Here is a 13,037-nt window from a genome sequence, read left to right as displayed (position 1 = left end):
GGTGGAGACAGCTTTCTGGAGCAGGCGCTCGTCTCCGCCATCACCGCCGGGAAAGAGCTGGTCAGCCCTTCCAGGGTCATTCCTCACATTCTTGGGAAGAAACACTACTTTGATGTAAAGGATGAGGTTTGCCTTTAAAGAAACCAAGCAGAAATGCAAACCCCAGCGTTCCCCCTCAGAGTGCTGCAGGGAAGCACGGGGTGAGGAGAGCCCATGGGAGCACTCTGGGGCCGTGTCACGGCTGGGAGGAGCAATGCTCTGTGCCCATCACTGCTCTTGAGGGGTCTGGGGGCTGTGGGACCTGCCTGGAATGCACTCCCATTGGCCATGAGCAGTCGGTACTTCGGCCTGCATCCTCTCCCAGACTCAGTGCAGCCGAGAGGTGGGGGGGGGCATAGGGAGAACAGGGAGAGGTGCCCACAGGGCTCTGCGCAGAGGCACGGGGCAGCTTGGGAGCAGGAGACCAGGGGCACTGCAGGAAGCAAGATGTGGGCATGCAGAGATGCTGCTGGCACTGGGGGCACGGTGCCCATGGGGGGGCGAAAGGGGCTGTGCTGGAGCTGGGTGACCATGCGCGCTGAGGCCACCAGACCCAACAGAGCTCCAGTAGAGACTTCATTTCCTTTTCTATTTAGAAATCCAGGAGCACATTACAGTATCATCTGGCTATTTATACAGCACTGCTTTACATAAACGGTGCTGCAGAAGAGAGAATGAATCATACCTGCTCTGCCCTGGCTGCACGCACGCCATGCCCAAACCCACACCATGCCCTCTGCCCTCTCCCCTCGCCCCCAGGCTCCATGCTGGGTGCACCCTCAGCCCCCTGAGCTCTGGTTCTGGGACATTGCTGGGTCCGTGCCCAGCTCTGGGAGGATACTGGCACAGCAGGGATGCTGCTGTCACACACATCCACTCCCCAGGTGCTTTCCAAAAACAGCTGCCCCTTGTCCCTTAATTCATATTACAATAATGACAGGGAAACCGAGGCACAGAGGCCACGCAGTGAGGACAGCTCACCGTTGGCTGTCAGCCCCATCCCCTAAAGGCTGCACCGGCCAGCAAGGTGTGTGTACCTCCCGCCAGCAGCACCAGTACCATCCTGGCCCCAGCTCCTGCCAAACCTGCCACCAGCCAGGGACGTGCAGGGAGAGCCATCAATTGAAACATCAACCGCAGCGATGGGGAGAGCCGTCTCCCGACAACCAGAGGAGGTTGTTCAGCTACTGTGCTGTATCATAAATCACACCTCTCTGACTTGCCATCTGTCAGCCAGATTACACATGTTCAGAGTCCCATGTCAGCGTTTAAGTCCGAACACAGCATCTTTTTCCCAGAAATAATTATCAGCCCTGGAGATTCCTGCAGCAGCACAACCAAGCTGTGGCTCGTCCCTTCCCTTAGAATATTGCAGTGGAGCAGGCTGGCAGAGAAGGCAATGGGATGTGGGGGGAGGAGAGGGTAGGGGAAAATGCAGCTACCCCCCTCCCCATGAAATCACAGCTTGGTGCATGTGAGGGCCATGCACGGTCAGCACCTCTCTGCAGCAGCTTCTGTGCCTGCTCTGTCCCCAGCCTGCAGGGCCTTTGCAGAAAGGCAACAAGGCACTCAGGGCACCTGAACCCACTAGGAGCAGGCAACGCAGGTGGCACCAGCAGCACCCCCTGCCCACAGCCCAGCCCCTCACCAGCACCTTGCATGAGGGCTCGGAGCAGCCATGCAGCAGCGAGGGAGACATCTTAGCCGTGGCAGGAGCAGCTCCCACCTGTTGCACTCGCTGGTCCGAGACACAGCACGTGCTTGGACGTGGCGACCAACTGACCCCGCTCCTGCAAGGCAGCCAGCATCCCCCGGAGCAGGCACGGCGATGCAAGCGCCAGGGTGGGGCACGAGGTGGCTGCAGGCACTCCGCAGTGCTTTTCGCAGTGCCTCCCCCTGGAACGGTCCCTGCACAACCAGCATCCGAGCTGGGCTCATCCCCCGTGCTGGGGAAGGGACAGAGGGCAGGAGCCGGCACAGCTCCCGCATCCCTCTCAGCAGAGCAGCTGGGCTCCTGGAAGCGCTTTATTTGCACAGGTGCAGTCAGAATAAAAAAGGAGAAAAAAGAACCACCTCCCGAGCAGGCAGAAGTTTTCAAAGAGGCAGCACGCACGGACCCACGGCTGCACACACGCAGCCCCCGGCGAGCGTCAAACACGAGCACCGAACAAACAGACCCCATCCCGCCGTCAGCCCCGCACTCCCTGGGCACGACGGGGCGCGTCCCCAGAGCAGCAGCCACGGATAGGAGCGGTGGGCCGCGCACGGTGCCGCGCCGGGAGGGATGCGATGCCCGCGGGATGCGCACTCACCTGCACCGCTCCTCCGCCTTCCTCTCGCGCTCTGCCAGCAGCCAGCAGCGCTCAGCCGCGCACAGCTCCCCGGCAGCATCCCCATCCCCATCCCCATGCCCATGCCCATCCCCATCCCCTCTCCGCACACAGCCGCACGCACGCTCCCATCCCGGCCGGGAGCGCAGCCCCGCTGCACCGCTCCCAGCTGCCACCTCCGCCTCCCTCACCCATCACCTCAGGATCCTGCTGGCTCTGCGCTCCGCTCTTTTTTTTTTTTTTTTTTTTTCTTCTCAATCTTGTTTCTATAGAAACGAGATTAGCAGAGGGGGAAATAAAACAGCCCCATGTGACTCAGATTCCGACACTGAAGAATCTCCTGGTCGCGCCTGTCGGTGCTTTACATAACAGGGAGCCTGCGCGGCTGGGCATGGGGACTGGGCATGGGGAGGGGGCCCAGGGCTAACCACACACACTCCAATGCCACGACGTGCCCTGAGCCCGCTCGTGCTCCCAGAGGCCCTGTTCCCTGCCTGCCCTGCTTTGCCACCCTCTTCCATCAGCAGCAGAAGGGGCAACGGCGCTGAGAGCGGCCCCAGCTCTCACCAAACCCCATGTATAGTTTAGGGCAGGTGACCCAAGAGCCCCTCACACTGCTGGGCTGTTCTGGTGGCTCAGGGAATGGCTTTGGTCAGCAGTCCCCAATGGTGGTGGCTTCACAGGTGACAAATGCCCACAGGACCTCCTGAGCCCCCAGTGCTGCACACACATGCTGCAGGCGGGCAGCTGGGTGGGATGCTCAGAGCCTCAGGGATAGATGCTCACTGCTCCATAGCTCCTTCCAGCCCCCTGGTCCCCCCATGCCCCCATGCTGGTGCTGATTCAGCCATGATTAACATGATTAGTGTGATTAATGCGATTAGTATGAGGCCTGATGGCACCGCAGCCCTGGGGCCGCCTGTGGGCAGCTCACCCCCAGGCACATGGGGAGGGGCAGCCGGACCACGGATGGAGGAGGCCCCGTGTGAGATCCTCTGTTTAATGGATGATAATGGGGCTGCAAAAAGTTCCTCCAGCAGCACAGCTTTGATACTCGCAGCTAATTATAGCTGGCATTATTGGGATGTATGACAAGTAGCGAGTCAGGGGATGCTGTCTATTTCTGACCCACAACACCAGGAGGGCGGGCGGCCCCAAGGGTGAGAGGAGAAGGGAAGCGTGGGGAGAAGGACGGAGATACCTTCTGTGTGTGGTCAGATGAGCAGAGCAGCTGCTTCCGAGCGCGGGTTTGAGATGCGAGGTGTTGATAGCGAAGGCTGGGAAGCGGCTTGACACATCCCACAGTGCAGCCCCCCATTGCCTGCTCACTCCCCACCCGGTGTTATGGTCCTTTGGGTGCACCCCGAGGTCCCCTGACCCAGCTGTCCCCCAGGCTGACTCTGCTGGAGCCACGTTAAAGACAAGAAACCCAACGCCCATCCTTTGCCTTTCACAACACCTGTTGGCCTCTATGGGATCCAGCACCCAGCCGGTTGCTGCACAAAAGAAGTGCCAATCCTTGGGACTGGATGGCATTTTTAGAACTTCTCCTTGTTTTCTTTGAGTTTTGTTAAACTTACAGCTTTTGCTGCAAAGGATTTGATGCAAATCCAAGCAGAAGGGACCGCCTCATGAGTCCTAAATTAAAATGTTCCTTTGTTTTGGCTTTCAAACACTGTATTTTAATGCCCATCCACACTCGGAATGGAAGGTAAATTTGCATGTCGTTCCCCTACGAATCCTTTGCCAAAGCAGTGATTTTGTTCATTTGTATTCCCCAGCGACAGCAGCTCTGCCCTCGGAGCAGCAGCTGCCTGCCTGCAGAGCAGCAGAGATGGGCACGTTGGGGATGCTGAGTACAGAGAGACCCAAGCCCAACGTGTTGGTGAGGCAGGGCTGTCTTCAGCTGGCCTTGCACCACCCTACAGGCTGCTGGCTTGGGCTGGGGCCTCCCAGTCCCACTGAGACCCTTCTTTGCACTGTGAAGCAGCTAAAAGAAAATGGGAGCAGAGATCTGATCCTGACGTGTAACAGACCGCTGGCAGCACCATCTCATGGGAGTGCATCAGTGTACTTCACCCTCAAAATCGGCCACATCAAAATGAAGCTCCAGTCAACTGCAAGGAACATAAGACAGGTAGAAACTGCTTTCCTCGGGTCAAATCCTTACCATTTGGCTTGTTTTTAAGGATTCTGCCATCTCCCTCTCTGTGAAGAAATGCTGGGCTGTGTAAGGCAGCAGGACAGGACCTGGGCTGTCCCACGGTGGCTGCATGAGCCTCAAGTGACCTCATGCCACACAAAGCCATGTGCGTGCATCCCTTCCTGCTGGGGGACAGGAGGCTGGCACACACAGCTCCAGCACTCGCTCTTCAGAATGTTCCCTGTAGCAATTCAAGCTTTTATCATAACTAACAGGATAACTAACATAACTAGCCGAGAGCCTGGGAAAATCAAGAATGAATCGCAAAGCAAACCCTGATAACTCCCTTTCCTCCCATCAATCTGCTCAGAACAAGGATGAGTTCCCCAGGGCTCAGCATTCCCTCCCCACAGAACCTCTGTGGCGGCAGTCAAAGGCACCTTGGGCTGTGGGGCTCCCCTGCACATCCCCCACACCGGGGAGCAGAGAAGCCCCGTGAGATGCGGATGCTCAGTGTCAGCCCCACGCTGCTGCCAGCCCTGCCTGGCCCCTCTCTGCCCAGCAGCCCGCTGTGGGGCACGAGCAGCCCATGGACCTGCTGTTGTTTAGTCTGACGGCGGCACTCGCACCGGAGCCAATCCTTGTTTTCGATGGCCCCGCGTCCAACGCTGCGCGCAGGAATGGAAAGACTTGTTATTCTGGGCTGCCCAGCTGGCCGGGTTTTCCAAGTGCAGGAGAGGAGTGATGTGGTTAACACGAGCCGGCCGCAGAGCCTCCATGGTTTTCCTTTTTGGACGGGCATCAACCTGCAGAGGACCACACCGGCTGACGCCATCGGGCAGCTCCCAGAGGGCAGGCAGGTGCCAGCAGCCACGCGTGCACGTGGACGTGTTGGTGCACATGGCACAGCGGTGAAAACGGACACGCCGGTGCACACAGGCGTGCAATACACGTGGGGAATGCTGTGTTCACACAGCACGTGTGCGGGGTGCTGTGGGGCAAGGCAAGAGGCACAGCATGGCCTGGGCTGTGCCCTCCCCTCAGCACCTACCCAGCCACAGAAGGTAAGGAGTCACCCAAGCCAGCCCAGCCCCACACCACAGTGCCCAGCCCCAGGTTGGGTAGCAGGAGGCTGCGGAGCCGTGGGGCTCACACACAGCCTGGTCTGTGGGCAGATCCACAGAGACACTGTCGGAATGCAGCAAGCACCAGATCCACTCGGTCACAGTTACAGCATCTCTGAGCTAAAGGAAGATTTCCCTCTCCAGTTTTTTAGTAGCTCTCGTGAGCGTGTCACTATTGGAAACGCAACCTGCCAGGCTCCCTGCTGCTGGTACATCCCCCACAGCACTGTGCCTCGCTCGTTGCTCCCACGGACGTGCAAAGGTTCCCCTTGGAGAAGGGACCAAGAGGAAAAAGGCACCGGAGAAAAGCTCCGGGCAGCCCCCGCTCCTCCCCACAGCATGGAACCGCCGCGGAGGTTTGAGGGACTTGAAGAGCTTTGCAATGCAATAAAAACATTCCTGCCTACAAAGCATGAAACCCCAAAAGTTTATGGGAAACCACTGTCTTCGGATGTCTGCATATCTTCAGGCATCCTGGGAGCTGTAGTTCAAAGAAACCAAGAACAAGAAAGCGGCCGATAATGATAGTTTCTGGACGGAGGCTGTGTGACTATTGGCTCCCGGATGAAAGCCGCATTTCTGGGATGCTGAGCACATTTCTGCAGCCAAGCAGAGCAGCTCTGCGGCGGCGGGGAGGGACCCAGGGCCAAAGGAACCAACAGCACAGCTCCAGGCAAGCACTACGAGAGCTGAAAGCTGGTTCCTGAGGGCACTGCAGGGCCATGGGAGCTGTGGGACCCTGAGGACACAGCACAGTGGCTTTCCCTGGCTCCTGCAGAAGCTAAGGGTGCAGTCCAGGCTGAGTAAGTCAGGCCTTTGCGAGCCAACAGCTTGGTGCCTCAGTTTCTCTATTAGCTCGTCCTGCCCAGTGCTGTGCAGACTGGCATCACAAACTCAACATCCATTGGAACTGAGCTCGTGGGCCACCAGCTGTGTGCATCACACTGTGCCCACCATCCTTAAATCCCTTAAATCCCCATCAGGCCCATTTCTTCAGACCCCATGAAGAACAGCCATGCCAGACAGGCTGCTGAAAGGCACTTCATTCGGACACAGAAGCCTCTTTGTGCAAGGCAGTCCCATCCCAAGGGGTGAAGAATCGGAATGCAGCGTGCCCACACTGCCTGGCCCACACCTCTCTGTGGGGGGGACCCACGGGGACACGGGGCAGCACCTGCCCACCTCACACAGCAGAGCACAGACACGCAATGTGTGACACGGTGCTGCTGGCAGGGCTGCTGCAGGGAGCCTGAGCAGGCTGCTTCAGACACTCCGAAAGCAAACAGCCAGCAATGACAGACAAACCACAGGAGGGTTCTGCCGTAAAGAAAATCTGGTGCCCTGAAGAACCAAGAAGAGCTGCATTATTTGCGCTGGCAATAGCACCACAAATGCTTTGCACCACGCTCCATCCTCCGGCACAGAACACACTGCAGGTCACTGCCAAAACCACATCTCAGCACGTGACACACACAGGTGGGACATGATGGGAAGCAGCTCCCCCCCAACACACAGCACCCTCACACTGCCCTGCAGCTTCCTCAGGGCTGTCATGGAGTACGCAGCCCCCCGGGGTCCCAGCAGCAGATCCATGCAATGCTGCAGACGTGAGCTGCTGGAGGGTTTGCAAAAAGCCCATGTTGGCAGCGTTGGGTTTGGATGCTGGAACAGCACCTTGAGGTGTGTCTGTGCTGGCTGTGCTTCCACAGACAGTAGAAAAGGTGACTTAGAGGTGCTGAGAATTGAGCAAGGAATGGATAGGATGCAGTCAACAAGATTTTGGGCATCTCATGGGCTTCCAGTGCTTTCTTACCCATGGCTGCCAAAGGCACGCAGCCATCCCAACCACCCGTGGAGCCAAACCCCAGGTGTTACCAAAAGCACCCCGTGGGCACAGCCTCTTGTTCTGCTTTGAGGTGACTTGGCCCCAGTGTAAAGTCTGAGCACAGCCCCACTACTGGGCACCCCAAGCCCCAGCCTGGTGTTTTCAACTGCTAAAGCCCTATAGGGTACCCACTGCACAGCCTTATAGGATGCTCCAGCACAGCCCCAGCTCAGAGCAACCCACACCGCCAGGGATTGAGGCAGACTGCCTCAGTGCTCCCCGGACACAGAACGAGCCTTCTGCAGTCTAAAACACAGTTGTTGAACTGCGCCTCTCTTTGAATTAACACAGCTTTAAAGACCAGGTTGGAATTGCTGACGTCCATCTATTATATCCAGAGCCGTTCCCAAAGCTACTGTCTCTTTTTCAAAATGAGCCGAAGCAGCAATGGGTTATTAACCAAGGGGAAAACGAGGACAGGGAGGGAACGTGCTGTTCTTTGATCAGAACTGTGCTAATGAACATCGTAAAGATCAGAAGACCTCAGTGACAACTTCAACCCTAGAACTGCTGCAGTCAGTCCTACAGCAAACTGGATGAGAGAAGAGAGGAAAGGTGCGCTGGATCCCAGGTGCTCAGCATCCCGGGGGGACCACGTTGCCATGGCCTCGTGAGGGGCTCTCAGCTGGGAGCAGCTGCTGGAGGGACCAACCCAAAGCATGTGGGTATCTGCCAGGGGGAGAGCGGCCCAGCAGAGCAATGCTTCACGAAGTGCACCTCAGCCTGGGAGCCAACACCTGAGTGGGACCTCCTGGTGCTCCCTCTGCCCTGGACAAGCCGCGAGCCCACACTGCGTCAACCTTTATTTTAGGTGTTCAAAAATAAGCAAACTCGGCCTTCTCTGCAAAACAACAAAAAAAATTCTGGAAAAAAACCGAGCACAAACTGTGCCTTCACACATCCCCCGCCGAGCACAAGCCTGGGACCAGAGAAAGGAGGCTGAGTGTGAGGGCAGCCAGGTTTGTGAGCGGTGACAGGGAGAGGCGCTGCGGGAGCTCCCAGCGCCGCGCGGCTCTGCGGGAGTCGGGTCGGACCCCGGCGGAACGGATGCGCTAAATTAGGAACGAAAACATTCCCCCTTCAGCAGCAGAAGGGGAGGCTCAAAGTGAGCCCTTGTCCTGGACAGACAGCGGCCGAAGCCGGGCGACGACGACAGCTCGATGGAGTCCAAAACACACTCGAGGCTTGTTTTGAATTACTCTACGCGCAGCTTTTAAATGCTTAAAAATTTCCATCTGACTCGGCTGTGGAGCTGCGGGGGGACCCTGAGCTGTGGGTCACATTCGGTTTTGTTTCCACGCAGCTGGAAAGAGAGAAACCTCAGGGAGGGCAGCGCTGAGTGGGACGGTGCCCACGGCCACCCAATGCGCTGCGGCTGTGTCCACGGCCACCGTCCCCACAGCATGGGGTGGCTGCGGTGGCCCTGCACAGCGCCCTGGTGGGGCCATGCGAGGTGGTGTGGTGCCCAGTGCTCCTGCCCATGGGATTGACATTGCTGTGCAGAAACCTGCAGGAGAGAGAGGGAAAGGAAGAATCCCTCGAGGGATATGGCACTGGAGGAGCTGAAAATAAGCACTGACAACAAATCGATGGAGGAAAAGCAAATCAGGACCCCCAAGAATAGAGGACTGCCAATCAGTGGAGGGGCTACGTGGCACCCTGCACACTGGGCATCAGGGCTGTGCTGGAGGGGACAGCAGGACTTGAGCAGAGCACACACATGTGGCAGAGACAGAGCCCATTGCCCACATGGCAGCAATGACCAGCAGCACACTTCTGTGAAGAGCACAGGTCTCTGTGTCGTTTCATCTGTGTAGTTTCCAGGTGTCTCTCAAGATGGACCAGCTGATTCTTGGAACCAAGATGCCAAACTCCCTGATTCCTCCTAGGCTCCCTTCCCAGCTCCAGAGTCAAAGCCTAACCTGATCTGACAGTGCCAGCCACTGTCTTTCCCACACAGAATTACAACACAGTTGGGTTGGAAGAGCCTTCACAGACCCCAGCTCCTGCCCTACCGTGGGCTGTGCCTCCCAGCTCAGCTGCCCAGGACCAATCCGTGTCCATGGGCACCTCCAGGGATGGGGCACCCACAGCTCTGGGCAGCAGTGCCAGCGCCTCACCACCTCTGGGTAAATAATTTCCCCATAACATCCAACTCTTCTTTTAGTTTGAAGCCATTCCTCCTTGTCCTATCACTATCAGACAGTATTAGAAAATTTGGCCCCCTCCCTGTTCATAAGCTCCCTTCAAGCACTGGAAGCCCGCAATGAGGTCTCCCTGCAGCCTTCTCCTCTCCATGCTGCACACCCCGGCTCCTCAGCCTGTCTGCACAGCAGAGCTGCTCCAAGCTCCGAGCATCTTCATCGCCTGCCCTGGCCCTGCTGCAACAGCTCCCCCCCTTGCTGTGCCGGGCCCCAGGCCTGGACGCAGCACTGCAGCTGGGGGCTCCGAGGGCAGAGCAGAGGGGGACAATCCCCTCCCTGCCCACCGCCTCCCTCTGCTGCTGCAGCCCAGGATGCAGTCGGCCTTCGGGGCTGCGAGCGCACAGTGCTGCGCTCCCAGTCTGTACACACACCTGGGGTTACCCCGACCCAAGCACAGCTCCCTGCACTGGGCCTTGCTGAAACTCATTATGCTCTCACTTCTCGAACCTGTCCAAGCCCCTCTGCAGGCTCACCCATTGGGTGCACATAGGAACCCAGGCACCCATCCTGGTGCCAGGGCAGGCTCCCGCTGTCACCTCGCATGTCCCCATGCTGTCGCCTCAACCCACCACGCCACAGCCCAATGAGCCCAACCCCCCTCACCACACACACCCTTTACACGCCACGCAGCCCGCAGCCGTGACCAGAGGGAAGGAGCAAGGGCATCCCATGGGAGCGAGGCACCGAGCTGGGGGAGGTAACTCGATGACTTTCACCCCCCCTGCCCCACCGCCAGGCTCGGGTGACTAACACTGCAGGAAGGGGACGCCGGGCTCCTGACACCCGCTGCTAATCCGATGGGTTTATCTGTCACTTCCGAGTGCTGGGAGCAGCACCTGGCACTGCTGAGCACCCCCTGCCTGCTGCGGAGCCACAGGGCTGTGCCCACGGACACCGGCACCGCGCTGCGCAGAGAACCTGCAGCCATTACCAGCCTACACCGCGCAACGCCGGGACGTGCAGCTCGGCGTTAACCCAGCTCTCCTGCTCTGGAATGTCCAAATAAATACCAAAATGTATAAAAAGGACATAAATAAGGTTGCCTGAGATGGCTGTTTGTCTCCCGCCTGGCCGGGACCCCCTTTGCCCTGGCACTGTTTGGCTTGGCAGATGACAGCTGGGTAATTTGTTTCCATTGCAATGAAGTCCTAATTAACTGGAATAAACTTTTTACACTAAGTGTGTTTGTTTAACAAACTGGCTCTTTCAGAGCCTCACCGAGACCTGATTGATGCGTGCGAGGGGAGTGGAAACACGCTGGGTGCCCAGGCATTAAAGCTGCAGTGTCTGAGCAGGCCAACCTGAAAGGGCTCTCTCTGTGTCGGGAAATCTTAGCTGACACCCTCAGTGTCTGGGGTGTGAATTTCGGTGTAGCCTTTGCATATCAGGGCTCCACGTTCCTTTGGGGATCCCTGTGGGCTGCTGCAGAGGTTTTGCTGGATGCAGTGAGGCACAGGGACACAGCCGTGCCTTGAGGTGACAGCAGCACTCGTGGCACTGAGTGGGGACAGGTGGGGGAGTGGGGACAACCGCATCGGCAGGGCTCTCCCAGTGCTGGGCTGGTGAGTCCGATCTGCAGATGTTGGGATGCCAGGGGTGGGCAGGAGGCTGCCTGGAAGGGGGTGAAACATCCGGAATGGCAGCACATGAGCTGCACTTCTGCAAGAAGGCAGCTAAGGGAACAAGGAGCCTCGGGATGAGCTGTGCCAAACCCACAACTGATGGCCTCAGCCCCTGCACTGAACCTGCTGTCACAAGGAGAGGAACCAAGCAGGAGGTGACACCAGGACCACAGCCAGGTGGTGCAGCCTGGCTGTGTGCCAAGCCCATCCAAGCCTGGGCCTCAGCAAGCCCTGATCTGCACTTCGTCTGTCTAATGAGACAGCAGCCCAAATAATTGCCCTTCTGGCAAACAAAGCATCCCTGATATGAGGGAAGAATGAACACATCTGAGCCTTCCCTCCCTGGGTGCTTTATCTTTCCTATCTCCCACTGCAAAGGAAAACCTACAAACGGCCCCTGCTCGATCACTGCCATGTCCAGTGGTTCTTTTGAGGGATCTGAGCTTCCTGAAAGCTTGCCTTTCCTATTTTGAAATGTGGAACAGTACACTACCCTAGTGGGGGGGGGGGGGAGACCCTCGGGTTCCTTTGCCCCTCTCTCCATGTCACTCCCCTGAGCACACCACAGGTGCTCTATGGGTCTGTGCATTGGTGTGGGGCCAGAAGTGAAATCAAGGGCAGTGAGACTAGAGCACAATGTGGTGCCCAGCCCATACAGAAGGGTCCCAGGGGGTTCTGTGTCCCTTTCCCACATCCTCTGCTGCATGACAGCCCTGGGCTGGAACATCTTCAGTCTGGGAGGGACTGAATTTCGAGTGCTGGAGCTCAGCACACCTCCTGCATACCCACAGCTTGACTCCATCAGGTCTTCAGTTAGGAGAAAATATCACTGCCCAGTGACCCTTTAGTTATTCTTAAAGGCTCACCCTCTCTCCAAGAGCCCTTTCTGGATGTGGCAGAGACATGTCCTGGGCCAGCAGCCAGGCTCCATGAGCAGCCTGGGCAGAGAAGGAGCCCTCATGGGGTGGGATCCATGTCCCTAAGAGCCTCTCAGCAACGCTGGAGGTGCTGCAGCCTTACACAGTGTCTCGAACCTGCAGGGACAGTCAAGCAGTTGTGCCCTCCCCTCTGCCCCACATCCCAGGCAGTCGGCGTGTTGCTCTGACTTCTGCCTTTGCTGATGGCCAAAACCTGAGGGCAAGCTTAGATGTCAGATCTCCCCTATGCTGCTGTTAGGGTGCAGCAAAACCAATGTACTCTCCTCCTTTCATGTCCTCAGACGCACTGGTCCCAGAGCAAATCAGCACTATCTCCACATCTGTGTGGCACAGCCAGGTAAACAGCCCATTTCACATGATGGTCCCTCATTTTCCCACAGCAGTTGGCCCCACCAGAAGCACTGCACAAGGACGGAAACCCGGAGGCTCAATGCTTTCGAAGCCAATGCTGTCATTTCCACCAGCACGGGCAGCTTTTGCCTTTGCAGCAGCAAACTGCTGTGCTGCAGCACATGGCCCTGTGGAGCAGTGAGGCTGAGTAAGGAGTGAGGCACTGGAAATCTTCACTCATGGGCTGAGATTTCACGCAGTTGGCACCACTGAAACCTGCTGCAATGATTCCCATGGTCAGGAGATTGAAGCCTCTGTGCAGCAGGGGTGAGCAGCACCACAGCATGTGTATCTCCAAGCACTCCTGGGGCCAACTCCTCATCATTCAAGGCTGGAGTCAGGCACACACAAGGCTGCTTGCA

The 13,037-nt window shown here is 57.6% G+C and overlaps 1 protein-coding gene across 4 annotated transcripts in view; it reads right to left on the bottom strand.

Annotated features, from left to right (window-relative positions):
- The window catches only part of LOC122176056 (ankyrin repeat and fibronectin type-III domain-containing protein 1-like), a 133,549-nt gene that overhangs the window by 24,064 nt on the left and 96,448 nt on the right, over positions 1–13,037 (bottom strand). The window lies entirely within an intron of this gene.

The sequence above is a fragment of the Lagopus leucura genome, unplaced genomic scaffold, assembly GCF_019238085.1.
Source record: "Lagopus leucura isolate 7727_CA_CO unplaced genomic scaffold, USGS_WTPT01 Super-Scaffold_760, whole genome shotgun sequence".
Taxonomy (NCBI): domain Eukaryota; kingdom Metazoa; phylum Chordata; class Aves; order Galliformes; family Phasianidae; genus Lagopus; species Lagopus leucura.
The sequence above is the reverse complement of the archived record's forward strand: the minus strand, read 5'-3'. Positions and strand labels throughout refer to the sequence as shown.